General features: G+C 44.0%; 1 long non-coding RNA gene across 9 annotated transcripts in view; it reads right to left on the bottom strand.

Moving 5' to 3' along the window:
- Nucleotides 1–13,849, bottom strand: part of LOC107322053 — a 74,776-nt gene that overhangs the window by 33,053 nt on the left and 27,874 nt on the right. Inside the window, exon 1 of one of the 9 annotated variants that reach the window (XR_001558785.2) lies at nucleotides 8,065–8,178. The exons of the other annotated variants lie outside the window; for them this stretch is intronic. This is a non-coding gene — a long non-coding RNA (uncharacterized LOC107322053). Of the gene's footprint in view, nucleotides 1–8,064; nucleotides 8,179–13,849 lie in introns of those variants that run through there. 9 annotated transcript variants of the gene reach the window in all.

Here is a 13,849-nt window from a genome sequence, read left to right as displayed (position 1 = left end):
ATTGCCACCTTGGCACTCACAGATCCTGAACACTGGTCTCTTTACTAAGCTATCAGATGGTGCAGTGTATCATACCATGAGGGACAGACAGTTCCTCAGCAGAAGCCGTTTCCTGCAGACAACAAAATTAGTGCACTGTTACAACACTTGGATGGTGCCTCTAAACTGTGCATTTTCTCTTTAGATTCTCTGAGCTGATGCCATCTATTTGTGCTTTTCCTCCATCGTGGCAAAAGGCTGAGCCCTGCTTGGGGCCACCTGCTGGAAGGAAGCCCGCTCAGGGCTCATTTCCCACATGCTGCATAGAAGAACGCATCTCTTCAGCACATCACCTCCAATGTCAGCCTTGTCAGCTCTTGCACAACAGTCTGTGTGTGGCACAGCCTCAGGCAAGGGAAAAGAAAGCTGATGGGTATTTTATCTCTCAGATAGCAGGTCTTTCCTTTTGGCCTACACACAGGCTGAGCTGAAAGTATTCTGGGGGTATAGGGGTCTGAAGGGAAAGGGGAAATTGGGAAATACTTTTCCCTCTATTCAGACCCTGATCTAAACAGGACACATGTGGGGCAGGTATAGCTGTGGTCTCCTGCCCTCTATTAGCTGTCCTGGCTGAAGCCTTTTGACATACTGCAAATGGCCTTTGGCTGGGGTGAAAGGCACAAGGACAGCATCACTGTGTGTCAAAAGCATATGCAAAGATGTCAGCCTAAATGGATTTTTATCTGGCAGATATGTACTTCCTAGTATCTTCTCTCCCTTACTTTCAGGAAGACCACATAGACCTGGAGGATTCTCTCAGAAAGAACAAAGGCCACAAGGCTGAGCATACAATGAATCAAAACCAGGTTAGTGGTAACTGAGGTCCATTAAGTGAGTTTAGTCATGCTTTATGTCATTTAAATTTGTACAATTACACCCAGTGTTGCATCATTTCCCCTGGCTGAAACATTCACCATTCAAACCCATCACTCAACACTGCAGGAGTCTTGGTCCTGACTGATGTGGAGCAAATGAGGAGCCATTAGCAGTAGCTGAGGAACCAGGTTCAACTGAAGGGAAGTAAGAAGGCCATGTAAGAACAGAGAACAGGGAATGTGTTGATGCTGAAATTTTGTGAGAGTCTGTGGGTTTCCCACTCTGTCTATTGTACAAGAGCTGCTGTTCAGAAGTAGAAGTTGGTTCTCCACGGAGTACTAAGCCTAGCAGGGCAGCAAAGATGGGAGTGGGGCTAGTGCTACAAGCTGAAGGAAAATGACTGTGCAGAAAATGACTGTGCTCAAAGCTGAGCCTCTGAGTGTTTTCAACCTTGATTTGCCTACAACGTTTTAAACAGAAAGCTTCTGAGTGGAGTTCCTTGGATGTCATGGGAAGTGATAACAGCAGTCTCTTGGTCTAAGCTTTGTTAGTCCATGCCAACAGCTCTGCCTTCAAGCAGACATACTACTGTGAAGTTGCAGCCATAGCTGCATGTGAAGCTGCCCCACAGCTGCATATCTGTGACAGTATTATCTACCCTACCTGGCTCCCAGGTGCAGTCTCATGAACACACCAGTACTTGCAAGGAAACCCAGCTTGCTTCCAGTATCTCTAAGTACAGCTAGTGAGCAGAACCCTACTCAATGCTGTCTGAAGAGATCAATGAGAGATGTTTCTTCAGGAGCAGACCTCCATTTTCAGTCACCAAGATCTTAAGAAAGCCACACAATGCAATGCAGAGATACCAGACTAGTTTTCCCTTCTCATGACACTGCATCATTTCCCCCCATGGCTCCTTTACAGGCTGCCAACATTTTTCATGCCTCTTCATCTCTTTCATCTAGCTTCCTCACCTGATATCAAGCATGGCTCTGCCATAACGACCAGGACCTCTCTGGTCAGCACTGAATTTCCAGACTCACCTATAATCTCAGTGTTCCCTTTTGGTGTCTCTAGAATCCCTGTCCACAATACCTCACGCCTGCAGGCTTCTCCAAAGCCACCAGTGACACTGAGTAGAGTCTAGATGCCATAGCATATAATGAGCATCCCCATTAACTGTAATGGCAGGGCAACCCTGAACAAACATAAACCTCTAAGACGCTGAAATTCTACACTGCAGACCCTGCACTGCCATTGGCTCCATTGTAGAAGATAAAGGAAACGTCACCACATTAGAAGAATGCAAGGCAGCCACAAAGACAGCCAAAGGGAGAGAGAAGGCAGCAGCTGTGAAGAAGAATAAGCATGCTCCTGGACAAACTGGTTAGTGTGGCACTTGAAACTATTTTCTTTGATAACCTGTACAAAGGAAAATGTTACAACAAGCACTGATATGAAAGGGCAAGTAATTCACTGAAGATAAAGCAGCTATCAAATCAGAAACCTGTGTCTGTTCTCCACTGACCTATCACAATATTCACCTGCACCAAGGTATGTGCCGATGCTTTAGGGATGTGGCCAAAAACAAAGCAGGCAGTGGAGTGCCTGAGCTCTGGGACAGGTGGGCCTGAGGCCTGCCCTCATTTCCCCAGGGAATTCTCAGCTCCTTCCTGGCCGCCATCTTCTGGGCTCTCAGGTCCCACCACATCGCCCAGCAGCTTCACAAGAGTCATCCCCAGAAGCGGTGACAGGCTGTGTCAGTTGTGCACAAAGCTCTGGGGGTTGCCTGTGCCAAGGAGGATCGCTGGTCATTTGTCTCCCTTCATCCTCAGGGCCCAAAGCTCAAAATAACCCCCTCTTGCAACGGTGCTCACTGCGTAGGGGGCGGGCCTTCTGCTGTAGATGAGACGGCCTCATGAATAGCACTGGAAAGAACATTCCTCAGCGCGGTAGTGCCTTCTATATCTCAGCTGCAACGTTGTTTTGCCGTGCAGGAGTGCCGAAACTGTGCTGTGTTTCTAAATGGCCAGGTGCGTATTCTTATTCCCAGAAAGGTCTTGCTCCGTTCCCGGCACAGCGTCCTTTCTGGGCTGAATGGTAAACGAGTCAGAAGCCTGGACAGCCCTCTAAGCCAGTGGAATGGCAGTGTGTGAAGGCAGCGCCTGGGTGCTTGCCCTGCTCTGCTGGGATGTGCTGTGCCACCAGGAGCACGGCAGCTGCACAGGTACTGCTGGTGTTCAGCTGGGAGCGTGTGTGTTGGGGGTGATCATCTCTCCCAGGTATCAGCAAATGGAAAAGACCAGCAGTTGCTCTCGGAGTGCATAGCTGCCTCTCCTTGCAGCCTCAGTGGCTGAGGGTGAAGTTAGAGGCAGAGCTTGCTCCCAGCTTCAGACGCTTGCAGACAGTTCAGTCCCCACAGGCAATTAGGTAGAGGTAGTCAAGGCCCAGAGACATCAGCTGGGAGAGTAGCTGCGCCTATCCCCTTGCCCCCTGGCCTGTTTTGGAGCACACGGTCCCTGTGAGCTTTCTCCTCAGCCTCGGGCTCCAGCAGCTGCTGTCAGTCACAGGCAGCCGTGCTCTATTTGTGCTCCGGGCACAAGTTGCCAGCAGGTGGCAAAACGGAGCCACTGAGATGGACCCTCCTTTGGGTCGCATGTGCTACCAGCCAGCAACCAGCTCTCACTAAAAACTGAGCTCTTCTAAACCTGGTGAAACTACCTGGCCCAGCTGTTATCACCAAACTCATTCAAATGAGTTGAAATCTTACTAGATTTGTCACCCAATCTTTTGTACCCACTGGACCAGGACAGAGACAGGTGGTCTGGAGAAAAGAATGGCTTGAAATTCAACAGTTATTAATTAATACATAAGGTACTGAGCTGACATGAACAGGCACTCGTCTCGTCCCTGTACAAGGGCTTATTTGCATTGAGCCTTCTGCTTAGAAAAGACAGCACACAGCTTCTCTGAAGCATGTAACTATTGGAAGGCCAGTATGAAGCCTTAACCACACTGCCAGCTCCACCACACATCTGACTGATCCACAGAGGAGAGCAATTGTAGCAGTTCTCCTGGTAGCTGTGCTCTGACTGGACCTTTACTGTGCAGGGCTCTATAAGAGCCTGGGACTCTAGAATGCTTGTCACAGAGGGAAGAACAAATCATCTCGTCTCCCTCCTCTGCCTCTCCTTTCCAGAAGCTCTGACTTATAGTGGGTTCCCTGGGAGGGTGTGAGAAGAATAGCATGTGAGGTTCTCTTTTCCCTCTGAGACTTGTGAGCAGGACCCCGAGAGACAGCTGCTGTGAGCATCAGTCACTAACAGGCACTGTCTCCCCTCCAGTGAGTAAAGTGGCATGATAGGAGACTGTCAGTGGGGCAAGAAGAAGCAGCACCAGAAGCTGGTGATGAGGACCTGATACCTACACTACATGGTTTTAGGGAAAGGTGTGTGCAGGTTCTGGGACATTAATGGCAGTTTGAGATGGGAGCACAGCGGAGGTGTCCATGCTGCACAGCTGCAATTTAATTAGAAGTTATTCCCAGCATGAGTCTGGAATACACCTTTGTCTACAGGGCCTGAACAGTCCCTAGGATAAAATTCACTATAGCCAGCAAAGAGCACAGAGATATTCTTTGATATCATTCTTTTGCGTTTAAAAGCAGTAATGTTCACTTTCACACTTGGGAACCATGTAAGATTACCAACACATGAGATGCCATTTTCACCTCTCAGAGAAAATGAAGATTACTTCGATGGTGACCATGACACTATGGAGTTTCAGATACTTATAGCAGTAAGGAAGGCACAGATGAAGCTCACTGCTGGGCTCCAGGAGATTAGATGTTGGCCTCTTCAGGGATCTGCTTGGTAGAGTACTGTGGGATAAAGCCCTGGAGGGAAGAGGAACCCATGAAGGCTGGATAGTATTCAAGGATCACTTCCTCCAAGCACAGGAGTGATGCATTCCAACAAGAAGTTGGGCAAAAGCACTAGGATGCCTGTAGGGATGAAGGAGATGCTCCTGGACAAAGTCAAACACGAAAAGGAAACCTCCAGAATATGGAAGCAAGGATAGGTAGCTTGGGAGTAATAGAGACACACTGTCTGAGCACCCAGTGATCAGGTTAGGATAACTAGAACTGAATCTGGCAAGGTATGTCAAGGGCAACAAGTAAGGCTATTAAAAGTGTCTCAGTAGTAAAAGGCAGACTAGGGCCTCTTCAAAATATGAGCCCTCTTTATAAGGAGACATGAGACCTGGCATAAAGAGCATGATTTATGAAGGGTTATATACTGATGTTGTTAAATCATGATATAAGAGAAGACCACATGTGGGAGTACAGAAATATTTTTCTAGAATGAAAAATACTTCTATTAAAGGTTGTAGGTGGTTCTATGATCAAAACCATAATTGTTTAATTTGCATTAAATATTATGTGGAGTAAAGATTTACAAAATATTTGAATGAGAAATACTGCATACTAGCACAAAGTATCTATAGTCTAGAATAATCTCCTCTGGCCTATTCTTTGAATGGTTAGATAAGCGTCTGTCAAGGGCTGCCTAGATAGTGAATGGTATTATATGAAATTTTGTAAGTTATATGAACTTTTTAAAGTTCATATAATAATATATTAGTAAGTAAATCAGTAGCTTTCCTACAACTGAAACAGTGTTAATCATCGTGCCTATTTTTACATTTATATTTCATAGTTACTAATCTTGTGTGGAACAGCTGCTGTAATTTCTGAGAAGGTGTGTATGTCTGATTTTGCCTTGTAACACCCAGCAAAATTCCATGGAAGCGTTATACCTGTCTTATTTTATCTATAAAATATTCTTTTTCCAGTCAGAGAGACTTCCCATTTTTGGGTTCTGTTTATTTGCCTACCTGAACAGCAAAGTTTGTTTGGGGATTGCATTCTGAGGTATATAAAAACATCAACTTCTAAAATAGATAAATTAATTAATTGCCTTTAATTTAAGTGAGACTAAGCGCATGTTAAAAATGAGAACTTTGATTATTTTTACTCACTAATTAGGAAACTATTTTTTCAGAACTATTCAGATTGTAAAAACATCCCTAACAGTGCAATGTATCACTGTTCTAGTCTAAACTAGATATATCATATACCGATAGAATATGTGAAAAGGAAACAAAACCAAGCATTCTCGCGGTTTGTTTTCTGCTGATCTAACAGTACAATTCAGCTGGGGAGGCCAGAAACGATAATGAATTATCAGAGCCAAAGAAGCACACCAAGGAGAGGGACACCAAGGATTCCTTACTCATTCTTACTGCCATCACTGCAGAATAATAGCCTTTTGCACTGACATGCTATTTATGGAGTTGTGCTGCCTGCCACCTGACAAGCACTAACTGACCAGGGAGAAAACACTGCTCCTAAATGGCCATAAAGGACCATCCATGCATGAAAGTTTAAAATAGATACAGTGCACATGTTCCAACAGAACTGCTGCCCAACAGCAGAGGACCTGGGATCCATAATTCCTGGACTAGAGGGACATGCACTTCCTGAGTAAGAAAGTGCTTTTCTGTATCAGGAGAATAAATTTCTAGACAACACGAGGAAAAAAAAATCAATTCAAAAGCTGAATTCTCCTTGCATTTACTGACTGATCTGGCATACAAACAAGAAAGCTGCATACAAAGGAGGTCCATTCTCCATTTTCCCTTGAATGCAGAACTGTACTTCTATGAGTAGAGGGTTTCAAGACAGATAGGACTGTGGACAAAATGCATCAGTTTACTAAGAGGCAAACTGTAGACTTACTACGAGTACAGATTAACTGTAGAATACTCTACTGAGGCATCTTGTAGATATTCAATGCAGTTCAGTAAGTGTTTATGCTTCCTCAGTGTGCGACTTAATATGAAAATTAGAAGCGTGAAGAATATATTTATTAGTAGCATTCAGTCAGAGATAGTAACAAAGTGAAGAAAACTATGTTTGCTTGTCTGCTTTTCTCTGAATTATCCTCAGTAGTGCATCACAGCATTATGCTATACATTCAGAGAACAGTCCACAGGTTGAAAAAAATATTTGGACCGATTAATCTGTTGAAATTCATAATGAGCTATTGAATACCCAGACATCATGTCCTGCTCAGGGGTTCCATAAATACATATTGCTGGCATCTGGGTGAGTTTTGATGAAATGTCACTCTACATTGCCGCAGGCAACGTCTCTCCTTCCTGGGCATCACTTTCAAAGACAGAAAGTTGGGTCACAGGGACCTTTAATATCAAAAGTACAGCTCATTCTATGTTGCCCACAGGGAGTAATATCATGCTCCCTCTCTCCTTTCCTTTCCTTCAGCTTCCTTCTCTCTGATTCCTGTCACTTGCTGTTTCCATTACTTTCTTTGATCCAGTGGTCTCCCAGCCTGCACACCCCACTCACCTGCTCTGTAACAGGAACCCCTCAGCTGCTTTGCTGAATTACGGAAAGGGCATCTTGAATGTCATCTTGTTGGCCAGAACATGCTGCCCAGATCTCTTCCACTGCTGTTAGCACTGCAGACAGGAGTCTCAGTAATGGTGCACCTGTGGTCTGCATCTGAAATCTGCCCATTTTCTGATCACAGATTATGGGGTTTGTTTGCCTCTTGTGTTCTGTTAACTCATTCTAGGAACTTCTAGGGGTGCCACTCTATAGGAAGCTACTTCACAACACATCTGTCACCAGTGCTTCTCCTAGAGCAGACTCACTCGCCTTCCTTGACATTCAGTGAACGTAAATCATAACTGCATTCCAAGCTGTAGAAATTAGTTCTTGAATGGAGCACAAGGGACAAGGCATAGCAAGGCCATCATAATTCCTTCACAACCAGTCTGCAACTTTAGCTTATCTTCACAAATCCTCACAGATAAACCAAGGAAGTTTTGTTTGCATTCACCTTAGCAAAGAATGTATGACTCACAATGATTTTCAGCCTGTGGGTTTTAAGTCTCATTCATTATGACCCTAAGTAATTCTTCCTGGGAAAGTGTGTATTGCTTCTGGAAGTTCTCTCAACTCATTCCTTCAGGCACACTTATTGGTAGTGTTAGTTTAATGGCACATTTCCCAAGTAGATGATGCATCAAAAACATGGAGTAAACACACTCTGCAGCAAACACTGAGAGCACATCTAAACTGAACTGATAAATGCCCTTTTGATATAGAAAATGTTTTCTTACCATCTCCAGGGTCTTGTCATATCCTACCAGAAGCACTGGGATGAAAGGTTTTGTCAGAGAGCAGCATTCTGACATTTCTACTTATCCAATGCTGACATTCCTGTGAGCTCTCCTATTACACTGAGAGCAGAATTGCTACAGCAGAGGTAGGGTATTCCCTCTCAGCGTCCAGCAGGAGCTACAGAGCAAACCAATGTCTAGACAGACCCTACCATAAGAACTTGGCCAAGAGCAGTGGTTGCATGCTCAAAATCTTGAAAAGTTTTTTTGGTTTTTTTTTTTTGTTTTGTTTGTTTTTGTTTTTTGTTTTTTTTTAATGGAAAGTTAGTCAGGGAACTTCACCCATTCAGCAGCACAGACTACTTGCTATCCATGGGTTTGGCTATAGCCAGGTTCCTCCTTGAGGAAGTCACTCAGACATCAGCACTGAAGGGATTAGCTGGGGCAGCCAGCTAAGGCTGCCAGCAGGGCCTGGGAGGAAAGAAGGCCTGGAGAGATTGGTGGAGGAAGGGGTGTGTGGTTGAGGAGCTCCTGGTAAAGGAACAGCTAATGAGAATGATCAAGGATGCATAAAGCATATAGAGCCTGCCAAATTCTCCTTTCTCCCTAGCTCAATCCTCAAAGGCAAACCACAAGATTGACCTACATGTACTTTACCCACACAGCCCTATTGCATATACAGCAATCTCCACACAGCACAGAACAGTAATACAGAAACTTCAGGGCTAGGCTGCAAAGGATTGCTCTCCTCATCCAAGCTTCTTGCTGAATTCAAAGAATGCCTCCTGTCACCCAGCGGGACATGGACATAGAGGGTGGCAGGAAGGCCAGAGGAGAAGAGATGCAGAATATGTACTTAGCTCCTCCTGCTAGGCAATGCTGCACTCAAGATGTAGATGCCTGGTCCTCTTCAATATAGCTTAGAGCACAAGAGACCTCCACACTGTTGTCAGATTTTTCACCTCAGAAAGATTTCGGTTCTTACAGTCATTCATGTTAGGAAACACCTCCAGAACTTGCCTCGTGATAAAAGTAAGCATAAAGCCATCCATGGCTAGAGAAAAACTGTGACCATGAGACTGGAGGGATCTAAGTACATTTGTCTCTATGGGAACTACAGCCATAACCTGGGAATAGTGCTGCCATAGGTCTAGTGTGCCTGCCTGCACAGTGGAAAAGCTTTGAGGTGGGGCTGTGGACAGTGAATCCAAACAGAATACATCTTTACCTGCTGGTAAGGGACCAAGATCTCAGGACATGTAAAGGATGCTGAGCATGCACATCCCTCCTTAGTTGTGAAGAGTGGTGCACACAGACCTCTCACTTCCTAGGCAAATGCTCTGCGAATGGGACTCTTAGAGAGACGGCAGTTAATGTTGGGATCTCTGCCCTAGTGATGCCACGTTTAGAATATTGTGCCCAGGTCTCTCTCCCCAGTTCAAAAAAGATGGGGATCTTCTGGAAGGAGTCCAGCAAAGGGCCACAAAGATGATAAAGGGCCTGGAGCATCTCCCGTATGAGAAAAGGCTCGGTAACCTGGGTCTGTTCAGCCTGGGGAAATGGAGACTGAGGGGGGGGGGGATCTGATAAGTGTTTATAAATATCTAACGGAAGGAGGAAGGCAAATGGATGATGTCAGAATCTTCTTGGTGGTGTGTGGACAAGGAAGAGTGGCCCAGAATTTGAACACAGGAAGTTCCATACAAACATGCAGAATAAGTTCTTTACAGTAATGGTGACAGGAGCACTGGAGCAGGCTGCCCAGAGATGTTGTGGAATCTCCTTCTATGGAGATACTGAAGACCTGTCTGGATGCTGACCTGTATGACATAGGGATTTAGCAGAGAGGTTGAACTCAATGATCTCTTGATGTCCCTTCCAATCCCTGTAATTCTGTGATTCTGTGAATACCTTATTTTGTTTTGCTTGCTTTTGCTTTATCTGTTAAGGTATCTTCACCTCAGCTCACAAATATTCTCATTTTTACTTTTTCAGTCTCTCCTGCTGAGATAGCGAGCAAGCAGTTGTATTGCACTTAGCTGTCTACCACAGCTAAACTGGAACTGCAAGGCAGCACTGGGGCTGCAAAGCACTATGGCCAATGACAGTCTAAGGGATGGAAAGGCATCTAGGCAATCCCCTGTGAGGAACTGGAGGACAGTTGGGTGGCATCTTGCCCATAGTTACTTTGATTCTGTTGATCTCTTCAGCCTTACTTCCTGGATTTGTTCCTGTGGTAGAATTTAGGAGCCAGTAGAGGCTGCTGAGGGAGCCTGTAGACTGCTATCCCTTGAAATTGAAGATACTGAGATGAGAAAGCATTTATCCAGCTGTGTGGAACTGTGACACTTTGGGTATTGTACTGCAAAAAGTGGAAGCTCACTGTACTGTTGCTATACAAAGTTTGCATGTCGTTATTCTCACACAAAATCATTAAGTCATAGAATGATAGAACAGTTTGGATTATAATTATATGGAATCCTAAATATCTTTTTGTTCCAACTCTCTTGCCATGAACTGGTCGCCCTTCACCATCTGAAGCTGCCCAAAGCTCCATCCAGCCTGGCCATGCTCACCTTCAGGCACGGGGCACCCACACTTTCCCAGGCAGCAGTGCCAGTGAACCACCACTCTTTGAGTAAATAATTTCCTCCTAACATCTAACCTAAATCTCTCTTCTTTTAGTTTAAAACTTGGTCTCCATCTTTTTTTTATATGCTCCCTTTTAAGTACTAAAAGGCTGCAATGAGGTCCAAAGCATTCCCTTCTCCATTCTGAATAACCCCATAGTACACGGTCAAACTGGAGCCATTCCCAGCTGCTCTGCCACAGTTCACATTGCAGGCATCTGCAGTTCCATGGAATGTTTCCTACTGGAGCAGAAACCAAACATTCTCGAGTTTTCTCCATCCCTGCAGGACTGACTAGCATGGAATGCAAAGGGATCTGTATTTAAAGAGGCATAACAGGCCTCACCTAGGAGTCTTGCATGTTATTTGCAAGTGTGAAGACCAATAATTTAATTCTGTGTACAGTACAGGTTGCCTTACCTGGTCTGCTGCAGGCTGCTATCCGTAAGCACTCTTGGCTCTCCTGCTTCTCCTGCATTGAGCTCATTTTTGATATAAGCAAAATTCACCAAGCCTGAAACTGCTGAAACACGACATTGAAGGGGCAGGGTGAGATCTGTGCCATTTTGAGATCTCCTGCTAATCTTTAATTTGAATGTGTTCTTTTCAAACTTGCAATCAAGTAAAAGAAGATGATGCTGATCAGGATGATAAAAAGCTTTGTGAGAATGTGGGAGAGCCTGTGGATCCCAGTGCAAAGGAAACAACTAAATATCTTTTTAAAAGCATCCTTCATTTGGTGAAGAAGATTCATGTATCAGAATGTCCTATTTTTTGGCATCCACTGGCTGGATACCCACCTGACTTGAGCACACCTCCTCTAAATGTCTGTGAAATCCATAGTGCAGCTGCTCTAGGATGCATGAATGACTAGCAGAATCTAGAGACAGTAACGAAGGTACATGTTCTCATGAAGGTACATGCTCTCATGAGAGCATGAACTGTGTGACAGTGACTGTGATGCTGTGCTTCTTCAGTGAGACGACAGCTCACTTATAAGTACTTTTTGGTATTGGAATTCACCAACTGCCAAGGTTAACTCTTCTGTCATGCATAATGACTCCCAAGAAGATCCATTCTTAAACTTTCCCAGATGATCCTCACATGGTCCTACAGGACTGACTTTATTTGATCCTCTTTAGGCATGATTTTTTGTTTTGTTTTTTTTTTTTTTTTATTTTTTTCCCTGTCTCCAAGCTCTGCAGCAATGAAAACAGGGATGGCAGAACATCAGTAGCCGTCAGGATCCTCTTCCTTCTTTGTTCTGCATCAAGATATTGCTGCCTCCTCCTGTAGACCCCTAGCTTGTCAAGGACAGGTGCTGACTTGGTCACCCCACGTTTGGACAGAGGAAGTGAGTCAGAGTTTTCTGGGGCTTAACCCATCTGGCTTCTGAATCCAGTAATTCAGATTACTGAGTATTCCTATTCATGAAGCTGGAATGCCCAGTGGATCCTGACACAAAAATGTATTGTTTGTGTAGGACTGATAATCTCTGTAAATTAAAATAAATCTGAATCATGTGATCTGAATACAAGAATTTTTAAAGGGGTATCTGTCTGGGTCTCCTTATCCCTCAGGTTTTTAAATCTTGTGGGTGAAAATTCTCCAATATAGTCTGCCTGCAAGTACGATTTAAAATATTTTTCCTCTTCCAAAAGAACAACTGGAGAATATGTTAAAAAAGGGGGAAAAAACCCACAAAAACAAACAACTCAACAATTTTGGTCTTGTTTTCTCCTGAAAGTTCTTCTGAACTGCCCATGTTCTGAACTGCCCACTCTTTTTCTCTTTTCTTCCAACAGCCTTATCAGTTTTTACTCCCTTCACATCTAGTACAAAGGGCAGGGATTTTGCCCTTTGAAATCTGTTCGAACAAGTAATGCATCATTTGTTGTGAACAGTATGCACACAAATGTCAGTACTGCAGTTCACAATTTTCCTTCTACATCATTGTTTAATACCACCTATTAAAGCTTCGGGGCAAAAATGATGGTTTTATACTCTATTTTGTTTGTGTGGAATGGAAAGCAGGCATTTTCTAAAAAGGAGACTCAAGCCAAGTGTTTAGACAGTGCCAATGAGGCCAGGTGATTCTGGAGATCACAAGCACTAAACACTGCATGCAGCTCTATCTGCTACCAGAGACTGCACTCAGAAATAGACTTATTTAGCACTGAAGATGCAGTCTTAATAGTTAAATCTCCTCACCTACATTATCTTAGCTTTAAGTGATCAAAAAGCCCACTAAGTTTGAGAAGCATGACTTCCTTTTACAAATACAAATAAAGGGCTGTCATTTTTTTTCCTGTGTCCATTATTTCTGGCCTATTGTGCCTTTGATTTGTCCAGTACAGATGTCACACTTACTGCACTGTAGTTCTCGATTTCCCTGTAAGCCCTTTTAATACTATAGGATTCCATTAATCACTCAAATTTTCAGGGAGGAGCTTCCATGCCAAGCTTGGAAATTTAACTTTATCTTTGTTTTTGTCTAGATCTTTGGACATCTGCATTTGAGAAATAAGAAACAAAGTTTTTGCAGTGAAAGTGCTAACCTGCAGACAGGAGTATGAAATTGGCTTCATCATCAAAAGTTAAGTCCATAATTGGCAGAGGAACAACTGCAAATACAACATTTCGAAAGGGAGAAAGCGAACATGTTCAGAATCGTGATGGTATATTGTGCACTACTGGAGCATATGCATAGGAGGGTACAGGCTGCTCAGAAAGAATAGCAGGGGAGATGAGGAGGGGAATTTATGCTTTATGTTAAGGTACTCCTTGATTATGTAGAGCTGCTGTTTGAAAATGTAGATGAACACTGAGATGAGATGAAAATGAGGCAAATTTTGATGGGGGTCTGTTAGAGGATGGTTGATGAGAAGTGAGAATTGGGGAAGGGCTTGAAGATGGAAAGTTAAGGAAACCTACTCCTGAATTCCCTGACCAACATAAGCATGAAGAAATGCTGAAACAGGTCTTCAGTGCTCAACATGGCGTGCATCTTCACAATTTCCAAATCCTTTGAGTACAGTCTATTTGATTTGAATCTGCTATGCAACTGAAAAGAAAGACAGTGCCAAAAGCCATTGACAGTATATGTTCCTAATAACTGAATGCCTAATTTTTCTCCAAGATTCCATGAATGACTG

Source organism: Coturnix japonica, chromosome 18, assembly GCF_001577835.2.
Source record: "Coturnix japonica isolate 7356 chromosome 18, Coturnix japonica 2.1, whole genome shotgun sequence".
Lineage (NCBI taxonomy): Eukaryota > Metazoa > Chordata > Aves > Galliformes > Phasianidae > Coturnix > Coturnix japonica.
Note: the sequence above shows the minus strand (reverse complement) of the source record. Positions and strands in the feature narration are given on the sequence as shown.